Source organism: Ursus maritimus, unplaced genomic scaffold (genome assembly GCF_017311325.1).
Source record: "Ursus maritimus isolate PB19 unplaced genomic scaffold, ASM1731132v1 scaffold_3, whole genome shotgun sequence".
Lineage (NCBI taxonomy): Eukaryota > Metazoa > Chordata > Mammalia > Carnivora > Ursidae > Ursus > Ursus maritimus.
Window position 1 is genome coordinate 10,964,122 of NW_024425563.1, and position 11,111 is coordinate 10,975,232.

The 11,111-nt window shown below is 38.5% G+C and overlaps 1 pseudogene; it reads right to left on the reverse strand.

Moving 5' to 3' along the window:
* Nucleotides 1-3,372: 3,372 nt before the first annotated feature.
* Nucleotides 3,373-4,751, reverse strand: LOC103668961 (annotated as a pseudogene).
* Between the last annotated feature and the right edge of the window lie 6,360 nt (nucleotides 4,752-11,111).

Here is an 11,111-nt window from a genome sequence, read left to right on the forward strand (position 1 = left end):
TTCCATTGTGGTTGGAGAACACACTCTGTGTGATTTTATTTCTTTTAAATTTGTGGGGATATTTTTTATGGCCTAGACTAAGTTTATCTTGGTTTATGTTTTGTCAGTCCTTGAATGTGTATTCTGCTGTTGTTGGAAGCAGTGTTTTATAAAAGCCAATTAGACTCTTTAGATTGATGGCATTCTTGAGTTCTTCCATATTCTTGCTGATTTTCTAATTGTTCTATCAGTTGTTGAAATGGGGCACGAAAGTCTCTAACCATGTGTGAACTGGTCTAGATCTCCCTTTCGGTTCTACCTCCACGTATTTTGAAGCTCTGCTCTTTGGCAAATAGACATTTAGGATTGCTAGGTCTTCTTCTTGGTCTTCTAGGTGGATTAAACTTTTTGTCATTGTATCATATCCTTTTCTAATACTTTGCTGTCTCTGGTATTAATATGGCCATTCTTGCCTTCCTTTTATTAATGTTTGCATGTATCTTTTTTTGTCCTTTTATGTCAGTCTACCTATATTGTTGTATCTGAAGTGAGTTTCTTGCAGACGGCAAGAAACAGAAGGGTTGTGCTTTTTAACATACTCTGACATTCTCTGTCTTTAAATTGTTATATGTAGACATTTATATTTAACCTAATTATTGGTACAATGAGACTTAAGTCTGATATTTCATTTTTTAAATTTTTTGTCTCAACTATTTTTAAGATTTTTTCTTGACTTCCTGTGGGTTACTTTTTTTTTTTTTTTTTGGAGGTCCATTTTGATTTAGCAACAGTGCTCTTGTTGTATCTCTTTGTATAGCTTTTTGGTTGTTTTTCATAACTTAGTGGTTGCTCTGGATATTACATATACATCATCACATTCAAATGATGCCATTTTTTTACCAGTTTAAATATAGAAACCTTATCTCCTTTTATGTCTTTACTCTCTCCAATTTATAGTATAATGGTCCTTAAGATTTCTCCTACATAAGTTTAGCACCAGCTAATGCTATAATTTTTGCTTGAACCATCAAACAATTTAGAAACTTAAGAGGATAAGGAAAGCCTATGGAGTTTTCTCCTTATTTTGCTTGCTATTTCTTTCTTCCTGATATTCCCGGTTTCCCTCTTTTCTAAAATTTCTATTTAGAGATATCACTTTTAAAGAACGGTTTTGTAGTGTATAGAATTCTATGTTGATACTTTTTAAGTTCACTCCTTTTAGATGGCATTCCATTATATTTTGGCTTCCATGATGTTTGGTAAGAAGTCAGCTAAAATCTTACTGTTCCTTTGAAAGTAATGCATTTTCCCCCTGACCAATTGTAAGGTTTTTTAATCTTTCATTTTCAGTAGCTTGACTAGTGCATTTCCATTGAGGTTTTCTTTTTCCTTTTTTAAAAATTTGAGTGTAATTGACACACAATGTTAGTTTCAGGTACACAGCATAGTGATTTGACTTCTCTATCCGTTATGCTGTGCTCACAAGTATAGCTTCCCTCTGTTACCATGCAATGTGTTATATCATTGACTGTATTTTTAGTGAAGCTTTCTTAGGTTTATCCTGCTTGAGTTCTTTTGAGCTTCTTGAATCTGTATATTGATATCACTTATCAGACTTTATAGGTTCTTGTCATTATTTCTTCAAATAATTCATCTGTTCCATTATTTTTTTTCCTTCAGGGACTAGGAAATTAAGGTTAGACCGTTGGAGTATTTCCCACAACTCTACTTTGTTCTCAAGTTCTTTCCATTCTTTTTTCTCCCACTACTTTAGCTTTGGTAATATATATTGAACTACGTTTGAGTTCACCAATCCTGGCTTCAGTTGTATCCTGTCTTCTGTAAAATATATCTAATGAGTTATTTTTTTTAAGAAGATTTAGAATGCTCACTTGATTAACAGATTCTTATTTTCTGTTGACATATTCTGCTTTGTCATTCATTTTAAAATTTTCTTTATATTGATTATAGGTATTTTTATATCCTTGGCTATTAATTCCAATTTGGATGATCTGTGAGTTTGTTTCTGATAACTGATTTATCTCATTAATTTTTCCTGCTTTTTTACATGTTTAGGAATTTTTTTAATTTTATGCTAACATTATAAATTATATGCTAGAGAAACTCTCAAGGGTTTTGAGATTTTTTTTTTTTTTCTGGAGAGCTGTTAAATTACTTGAAGATCTCCTTGCTCCTCTTATGGCCAATTTTAGGCTGTGTGATGGTGAGTATATTCCATTTTCTCCCTTACTGCTGGGATATAACATCTAGCCCTAGGACATGGCAATTCACCCAAGATGTGGGATTTCTGGAGTCCCAACTAAGTTCCTAAGTTTTTTTTACCAGTATCTCCCCATTCTGGCTGGATCTGAACTCCAGTATCTTCCCCTCTATTTGTTAGTTCCGGATTCTCTGCTCTAAATTCGGTCTCCTGGCAGCTTTTTCCTGCTAGATCTCTTTCTTAACCCATTTCCTTAGCCCATTTTCACATAGCTAAGGAGAAAACAAAGAGCTCAAATGGCACTTTATGTTTCTAGGACTTTCTCTTTATTGCTCTCCCTTCTGTGGTACACTGACCCCCAGTTCCTAACTCACCTAGCAGACTTGAACTGTGACCACTGCTTTCTCTGATCCCTGCTTGGACTCCATATTCCTGCACAAAAACCAGGGAAACGCCCTCCTGGGGCAGCTGTGGTAATGCGGTACTTCCCTCACATCCATCTTCTCCATTATTTCAAAGACTGTCAAACCTTGCTTACTATAGGTTGTTGAGATCAAGTAATTTTTACAGCAGGAGGATAAGTCTGACACCAGTTACTTTTTTCAAGACAACATACTATTTTTAATGCAAATCTATAAAATCTTTTTCCTGCACTTAAAACTGTAACTAAAAATATAGTTAAAGATTACCAAAGAAAAGGGGTCTTAATGATTTAATTTCATAAGAAAAGAGACTCATTTAGGAATGAAAAGTATGTCTTAAATGTTTTGGTCACTTTGATGATATTGTCTGGAAGTCCTAGTCCCTGCATGATTATTTTTTTTAAAGATTTATTGAGAGAGAGAAAAAGAGAGCGAGCACACACCCTCATGGGGGGAGGGGCAGAGGGCGAGGGAGAATCTCCAGTAGACTCCTGCTGAATGCAGACTGAGCCACCCAAGCAACCCCCTGCATGATTATTAATGTAGTTTATCCATCGAGAAGCCAAGTCTACTATGTTACTCTAGTCCACTACATATTTATTAATTTATATTGCTAGGTTTTTTTTTTTAATGATTGAAAGGCATGACAAGGTGAAATATTATTGCCTGAAATACTTTGCTGCTCTGGAAAATAAAAAAGGCAGAAGCTTTGAGGAAAACCTTGTCAAGAGATACAAAAATAATGTGGAAGTGAGGTACTTAGAGAATAAATTTGTCTTTAATTACACGTGTTGTAAAACATAAGTGGGAGACAGCAAGGGAGAAAGTAGTTGGGAAGGGAAAATGAAAGCACAGAAGAGGAGGGATGGAGATATTTCTATAAAGATCTGTGAGATAGTTTTAGTTTGTTTTTGCTACATACGAAGAATTTCTCAACTCTAGTAAGAATACTTGGAATTTATTAGCTCCTCAGCAATGAGTCTCAGTCCTTTCTTCATATGACTCACTGGTGGGATTGTAGAAATACACAGTTCGGCGATGATTGTATATATTAAGTTACTGTAGTCAGAGATTTTCTTTCTGGTGCTCATTTCTCTGAAAAATATTGCTTGTTACCGGGTGATGTGAAGGCTTATGATTGAACTGATTACTTAGGGCAATGTGTTGTCATTTTGTTTCAACAATTAAAAAATATTATCTTAATTAAGATACTAATTTATTTCTTAAAGAAATAGGCTTTATAGATTTTTATAGTATTAAGTATATTGATAATCCAGATGCTTCATCTCTGAACAGAAATGCTCAGCACCAGAGACTATCCTAGCACTTCAAAATGTTTTCTACTTTCAGGTAGAGTCTTGGACAATTCACTTTTTTTTTTTTTTAATCAGACTTTACTGTTAGGTCATTTTTCTGGCCTTTAAGTCATTCTCCAACAACATCTCAAAGGGAAAAGACTTGTCCTAGCTAAAAGTTCTATCCTCCCCTCACACAGACCCTGTCTGCAATGCTCTGTACAAGGCATTCTTCACCTGAGCGTTCCCGAGGCTGCAGATGAAGGGATTCAATGTTGGACTGAAGAGACTGTGAAATAGGGAGAGCTTTTTTTCTCGCTCCTTTCTTTGAGTAAAGTCTGGGATCATATAAATCACCATGGCAGTGACAAAGAAAAGCCCAACCACACAGAGGTGGGAAGAGTAGGTAGAGAAGGCTTTTCTTTGACCTTCCCTTGACTGGATTTTCAGGATGGTCTGGAGGATGCTTGTATAGGAAACTAGCACCAAGCAAACAGGCCAAAGTAAGATAAATACACAGGCAACAAAGATGACAGCTTCACTGATCCAGGTGTCAGCACAGGCCAGTATGACAGATAGGATTTCACAGAAGACATGGTCTACTTCCTGGGGCCCACAGAAGGGCAATCTTAGAACTGCATGTACCAGAGCCAGAATAAATCCACACATTCAGGAAGCAATGGCCAAGACTGTGTACTCTCTCCAATTCATGATGATAGTGTACTGGAAGGGGTGGGAGACAGCCACAAACCTAACATAGGACATCGCCACCAAAATCAGCATGGAGTCTGCTTCAGATTCTCTCTCCCTCACACACACGCTTCCTCTAATAAATAAAATCTAAAAAAAAATTGTTTTCTTTTAAATTAAAAGCTTAGGATATATTCCTAGGAGTGGAATGGCTGAGTCAAAGGACACTTCTTTCATATTCTTGTTAAGAGACAAATAAAAGCAAGAAAAACAGATATTTCAAAGCTTAACTTGGACAAGAATTCCTCATTGGGAAATGTGGCTGACTCCACAGTTTCAACTTCGTAAAGCTAGGTTCATCCTTCCCTTGTAGTTGTCCTATCTGATGGGAACTTTTTTTTTTTTTTAAAGATTTTATTCATTTGAGAAAGAGAACAAGTGGGGGGAGGGACAGAGGGAGAGAATCTCAGCCAGACTCCCTGCTGAGTGCAGAGCCCAACTGCGCTCCACCCTAAGGCTTAACCAACTGCACCGCACCACCCAGCCCCCCCACCATGGGTACTTCTAGCATGCTGGCTCCTGAGAAGCATCCTTTTTAAGTCTCTGACTCCAACTAGGAATAATATCCTCTCTTGTGATTATTCTTACCATTACCCGATAAGAGGAAAATGAGAAAACAGCAGCAAAGAAAGAAAAATAGAGGCTCCTCAAACTTGAATTCAACCCGGTGGACAGGGAGAGTCCTCACTTGAAGGGAAGACTGCTTCGCTCTGGCTGCCAGTAGAGAGCAGCCCGCTATCAGCCCCTTCGGGCTGACTCAGCAGCCGCGATGCTTATCCTGGTGCATGTGCTTCTCGGAGATGATACGAAGGCCCAGGCATCACGGTGCAGCTGGTTGGCCATGTGTGTTTCAGAGGTGCCTGTGGGCTTGGATGGGCCTTTGCTGCACTGCCACTGTAGGCTTCCTGCCTCCACCTCCCTTCTACAACTGTTGATCCCTAATAAATACCCTGCTGGTGAGCTCCATCTCAGAGTCCACTTCTGGAGGATCCACTCTGGGATAATCTGACTAACCAACAAGCAGACCTTGATTCTCCCATAATCTATCTATCTATCTATCTATCTATCTATCTATCTATCTATCTATCTATCTATCTATCATCTATCTATCATCTATCATCATCCATCATTCAATCATCTATGTATAATTTTTAGTAATCTCTACACCCAACATGGGGCTTGAACTCATGACCCTGAGATCAAGATTCTAACATTCTACTGACTGAACCAGCCGGGCAACCCCAGAATTACCAGCCTTGAGACCTTGTCTCATCTTACCCTCTGCCTTGACCTACCTGCCCTTGAATCTCAAAGGGCTCGACACACTTCAGACACACCTTGTCTTAGTATCTGACTTTCTAGGTTTTTGGAGTTTTCCAAGTGGCAACTCCATCACATACACCACCCTTAGTCTTCCTCTACGATACTCAGCTGCCACAACACAACAGATACACCCGAAGTCCTCAGTGCCTTATACTGATAGATACTTTACTCTTACACAAAGTCAGACGTGGGCAAGACAGCCCTCGCTCATCTTGTAGCTGTGCCTTATGCAACACGAGTTCTCCTAGTGGATAATCCACAGCAGGGAAATAGAGGGAAGATGCATACCTGCTTACGACCACAGTAGCTTGGAAGTGGCGCACAACACGTCTCAATTTTTTTAGGCCAGAACAATCCTATATATTCCTTCTAATTTCAAGGAAGCCTAGTAAATACAGGGAATTACATGGATATTTTATAACCTCTGTCTGTAACTTCCAAATATTTGATGGAACTGGTTTTTATTGGCTTCCTAACACCGATTACGCTCGTGCCTTCCCCACTTCATGCTCAGTGGTGACACAGTGGTTGCTTGAAATTGGCCCTGGTAAGAGTATTTACACTACGACATTGGCAAACGCTATAAATAAGGCCCCTTTTCTCCCTAGAAAGCTCATTGTGAAACATTTACCATTCATCGCACACAACAATATTTTTAAAACTCTATCCAACATAGTGATTTTTCTCTCAACTTTAGGGGTCTACTCTAAGAATTACTCTCTTTATCTAACTGACATCAAAAGTAAGACCTCTCAACTGGATCTCATCTGCTGCACAGAAAAGAATCAGTTTATCATGTATTATTTAGCGTAGTGTCATAACATTTAAATATACATGGTAGACGTTCTTTTATTTTGCACAGTTGCAAATTTTCTACATAAATAGTTCTCAGTACATCATTGTGAGCTGAATTCACTTGTACTAAAATTGCAATTTTTCTTCATATATGATTGTTTGGGTTTTTTTTTAAGACCCAGGCAATAGGATGATCTGAGTAATGAAACATATCGGCAATGATTGTTCTTCCATATATTTAAGATGGAAGTGTCTTGAATGGAGAGTGCTGTGGGATCCATCTTGGACACACATGGGTACTCACTGTTTATCCACTGTGTGGCAACTGACCATTTGCAGTTCAAAGGGATGCCTTAAAGCGCATGAAAGTCCTGTGATATTCTGAGCCTTGACTTTTTGCTTCATTCAAGAGCTTTCTTTGCTTATACAAAGGTAATTACCATAAAGAACAAGACAGGCAGGCAGCCCGTCGTTTCTAGGCTTAAACAGTCTGGGTAAAGATGGTCCTAACTGCTTTGGAGGATTCAGGCTGTTCTGGGCACCAACTTACTATGAGTGAAGAGTCTCTATAAGCTGATCGTTAACGTGCAGTCTTGGTCAAAGATACCAGTAAAAATAATTATACTGTCATTATAAATCTCTCGTCATTTTTAAAGACACAATCGATGAAATAGCGAGAAAAGGGATACAGAGGCCATTCGATTGAATTCACATGCTGTGTTGACCACATAAAATGAATCCTGGGAATATGTATTATCATATACATCATTTTGTCCTTTTGAGTGATCACCCTGTTCATTATTATGGAAAAGACACCAAAGCTTTTGTTAAATGGATGTCAGATTCAACGAAAAACACATACGTCGAGGGCTAAATAGGAGTAGATCTTGTGTTTTTGCAAAGTTGTGACTTTTGCTTTAAAGACAATTTTTACTGTTATAGATGTTAATAATTTGACAATTTTATTTGAAAAACTATAATAATTCAGCTAATCAGTTTAGAATATATTGCTTCCTGAGTGTAAATTGCAATTGGTCTCTTATATTAGACTATCACAAACCTATGAAAAAATAACAAATGCATTTTGTAGTTTATGTCTGGTATGCAGTTGTAGTTTGGAGAAATCTGAAGAAAAGTTTGTATTAATTAAAAGAAGAAGAGCTGCTTAAAGTAACTTTGAAGTTACAGTTTCAGTGCATGGCAGACCTTTTCAGTTTTTAAACTATGAATGTGAGAGAAGCATCAGTTAAGATGGAGTAGTGTCTCTTTGTGGGCAAAAGCTCACACAGACACTGTTTTTTGTTTTTTGTTTTTAAGATTTATTTGAGAGACAGAGTGAGCGAGAGAAAGCACATGAGCAGAGGCAGAGGGAGAAGCAGACTCCCCTACTGAGCAGGGAGCCTGATGCGGGGCTCAATCCTGGGACCCTGGGATCATGACCTGAGCCCAAGGCAGACACTTAACTGGCTGAGCCACCCAGGTGCCCTAGACGCTTTATTTGCTATAAATATAATCAAGCGAGGGAGGATTCTATATAACAGTGCATTAGATACATGGTATTAAATTTAGCTGCAAAAATTATTGTCTAGAGTTCAGAATTGGTTACGAAACATCAGGAATATATCAATCGTTTTAGACACTAGAAACAATCAGCAATAATTAAAATATGTTTAATCTCTAAACCGGGAAGTTAATTTAAGTAAGAAAAACCTATTTCCACTGATTAGGAACACTTGCCTCTTCTACAACACAATCTTACTTTCCAGACTATCTTTCTTTCAATTGTGGTTATTTTTTATTTATATTATTAAATCATTTATTTCTCATTTTGGTTACCATTATGTCGATACTATTTTTTAAAAAATTGACCAAAGCTAAAAATAAAAGTTTGGATATCGCAGAACATAAAGTCATTACAGCAATAGAAGAGAGAAGAAAACATGAAAACATTCAATGGTTGAACAACCAATTTCTCAATTGTTGGGATTAAAGTACATCAGTTCAAGAAAAACGGTAAAAGTACTTCCTCACCTGGTGTGTTTTCACTGCACAACACAGGAACCCCTAAAAAATGTCTCACGAGCTAAGGAGTTTTACTATGTATCTCCATCCCTATGGTAGTTTCAGAAAATCCAGCAGCATTGGTATCCATCCCTACCCTGGGAGCAGAAAAATATTTCCTAAAAGACAGATGCTACCATAGTATGATATATAGTAACTTTCAAAAACAAACGGGGAGAGGAGCACCTGGGTGGCTCAGTCGGTTAAGTATCTGCCTTCGGCTCAGGTCACGATCCCAGGGTCCTGGGATCCAGCCCGGTGCTGAGCCAGGCTCCCTGCTCAGTGGAGAGTCTGCTTCTCTCTCTTTCTCTCTCTGCCCCTCCCCCCAACTTATGCTTTTGCATTCTCTTGCTCCCCCCTCCCCCGCCTCAAATAAATCTAAAACAATAACTAGATAAACTGGGAGACTATAACTCAGACATAACTATAAGTCACCCTTAACTACATCATTGCTTCGTGAAAGGCAATAAAATATTGCTTATAAACACTCTCATTAGAACTTTTGTTTTTAGGTTAATTGTTAGTCACTTAGCGATACCGAGATTAGTAGGAAATTGTACACTGAAAATTCCGCTGGCGGAGATCTTCATAGCTACATATTCCTAACCTTATCCTTTCATCTCTGTGCATCAATACCTTCATCTAGGTGTGTGAAGTCCTTTCATCTCTGTGGCTGAGTTCAGACAGAAATTCTCTCTTATTTTCTTTGCCTCCTACTCATTTTCACATGAGCCCCCAGTCTGGCCTCCCCCCCAATCACACTGCTGGAGATACTGTGAACAGTGATGTCAAATGGAGTCAGGATGCGCATGCTTGCAGCCCAGCTAAGAAGAGCTCCCCATGAGAATTTCTTTGCCATTGCACCTGCCTTAACACAAACTCTGACTCCGGAAGGCAGACAACCAGGATATGATTTTTCTTTCACCATAGCCCAGGTGATTTCTGCTGTTTCCTCGTCCTACGGCAATAATCCATATCCTAAACCACCTACCAACGCAAAGAAGTTTCTTCCACATGCGGTGGTGTTAGCTCTGGCTGTTACCTGAACATTCTACTTCAACTTAGAGGCAGTCCCACAGAGGGTAGACCTATTTCTTCTTCCAGCAGTCTCCAAAGTAAGAAATCCCAGGGTTGAAAATATTTACCGCACCTCCTGACGATGTTGGAGAACAATGTAGCTATTGTTCTCTGCACTTATTTTCTGATCAGCTCAACACAATTTTCATGACTCTCTCGGGAACTTAGATTTTCCCTGGGGTGGGGGTGGGGTGGGGAGTGCCTTACTCATTATACATATATGCCTATTTCCTAAGGGAAAAAGTTTTGCTATATATCCTCCCTGGATGGAAACAAGGGTCATTTATGTTTGTCTCTGGAGGAAATATATCTGGGAAGGGCAAGAGCAGATAGATTCTCACAGAATGCAAAAAGATTAGCGAACATCTCAAAGGCTATATAACCTGAGGCAAATATCACAATTTATAGGACGTAACACTTGGATGTATAATAGTTCTGCTAATTCCAAGTTCTTATCCCCAAGGTGGTTTATAAGATCTGTGTCTCCTTAATATTTAATAAATGGGTGCCTATAGAGCCTGGTCTGCCACGTCTAAGAGGAGCAAATCCTTTCAAGAAGGTGCATATTTTCATCTACTGAAGAATCAGACTGGGCTGTAAAGCAGTGAGATGATCACAATGACACTGGTGTTGATTTAGCATTTATTGTGTTTCAGGACCTCAGATATATACATCACACATACCATTTTAATGTCATCTCCACATTATAGATGTGGACCACGAAGTGAGAGAAATACGTAAATTGTCCACGGTCTTTCAACCACCAGCACCAAGAATAGGACAGATACTAAATCCTTTGCTCTAACTACTGAAGATACACTCATTTTCAAAAGTTCTTCAAGTGATCTCTCAGAAAGCCTTCACCTGCTTTCCTCAATCCTTATGAACTCTTACTGGTTTTGTAATCCTTCCAGAATTCCCACTCATATTTCCTTGGGATGACTCATGATCTCAGAAGAGAATGACTTCTCTTTCTGTCTCTTCCTGTACGATTCTTCAGATTACACTCTATGAATCTAATCTCAAAAATGTCTTCAAAATGTTTGCATTGTCTTGTAGTTCTAGGATTGTTGCCCCAGTGCTCTTCCGCTGGGCATGTCATATTAGGTGTCCACGTTATTCATTTATCCCAGCAGAGTTGCATCCACATAAGATATAAACATGATTATGCAAGACATGCAAATTAGT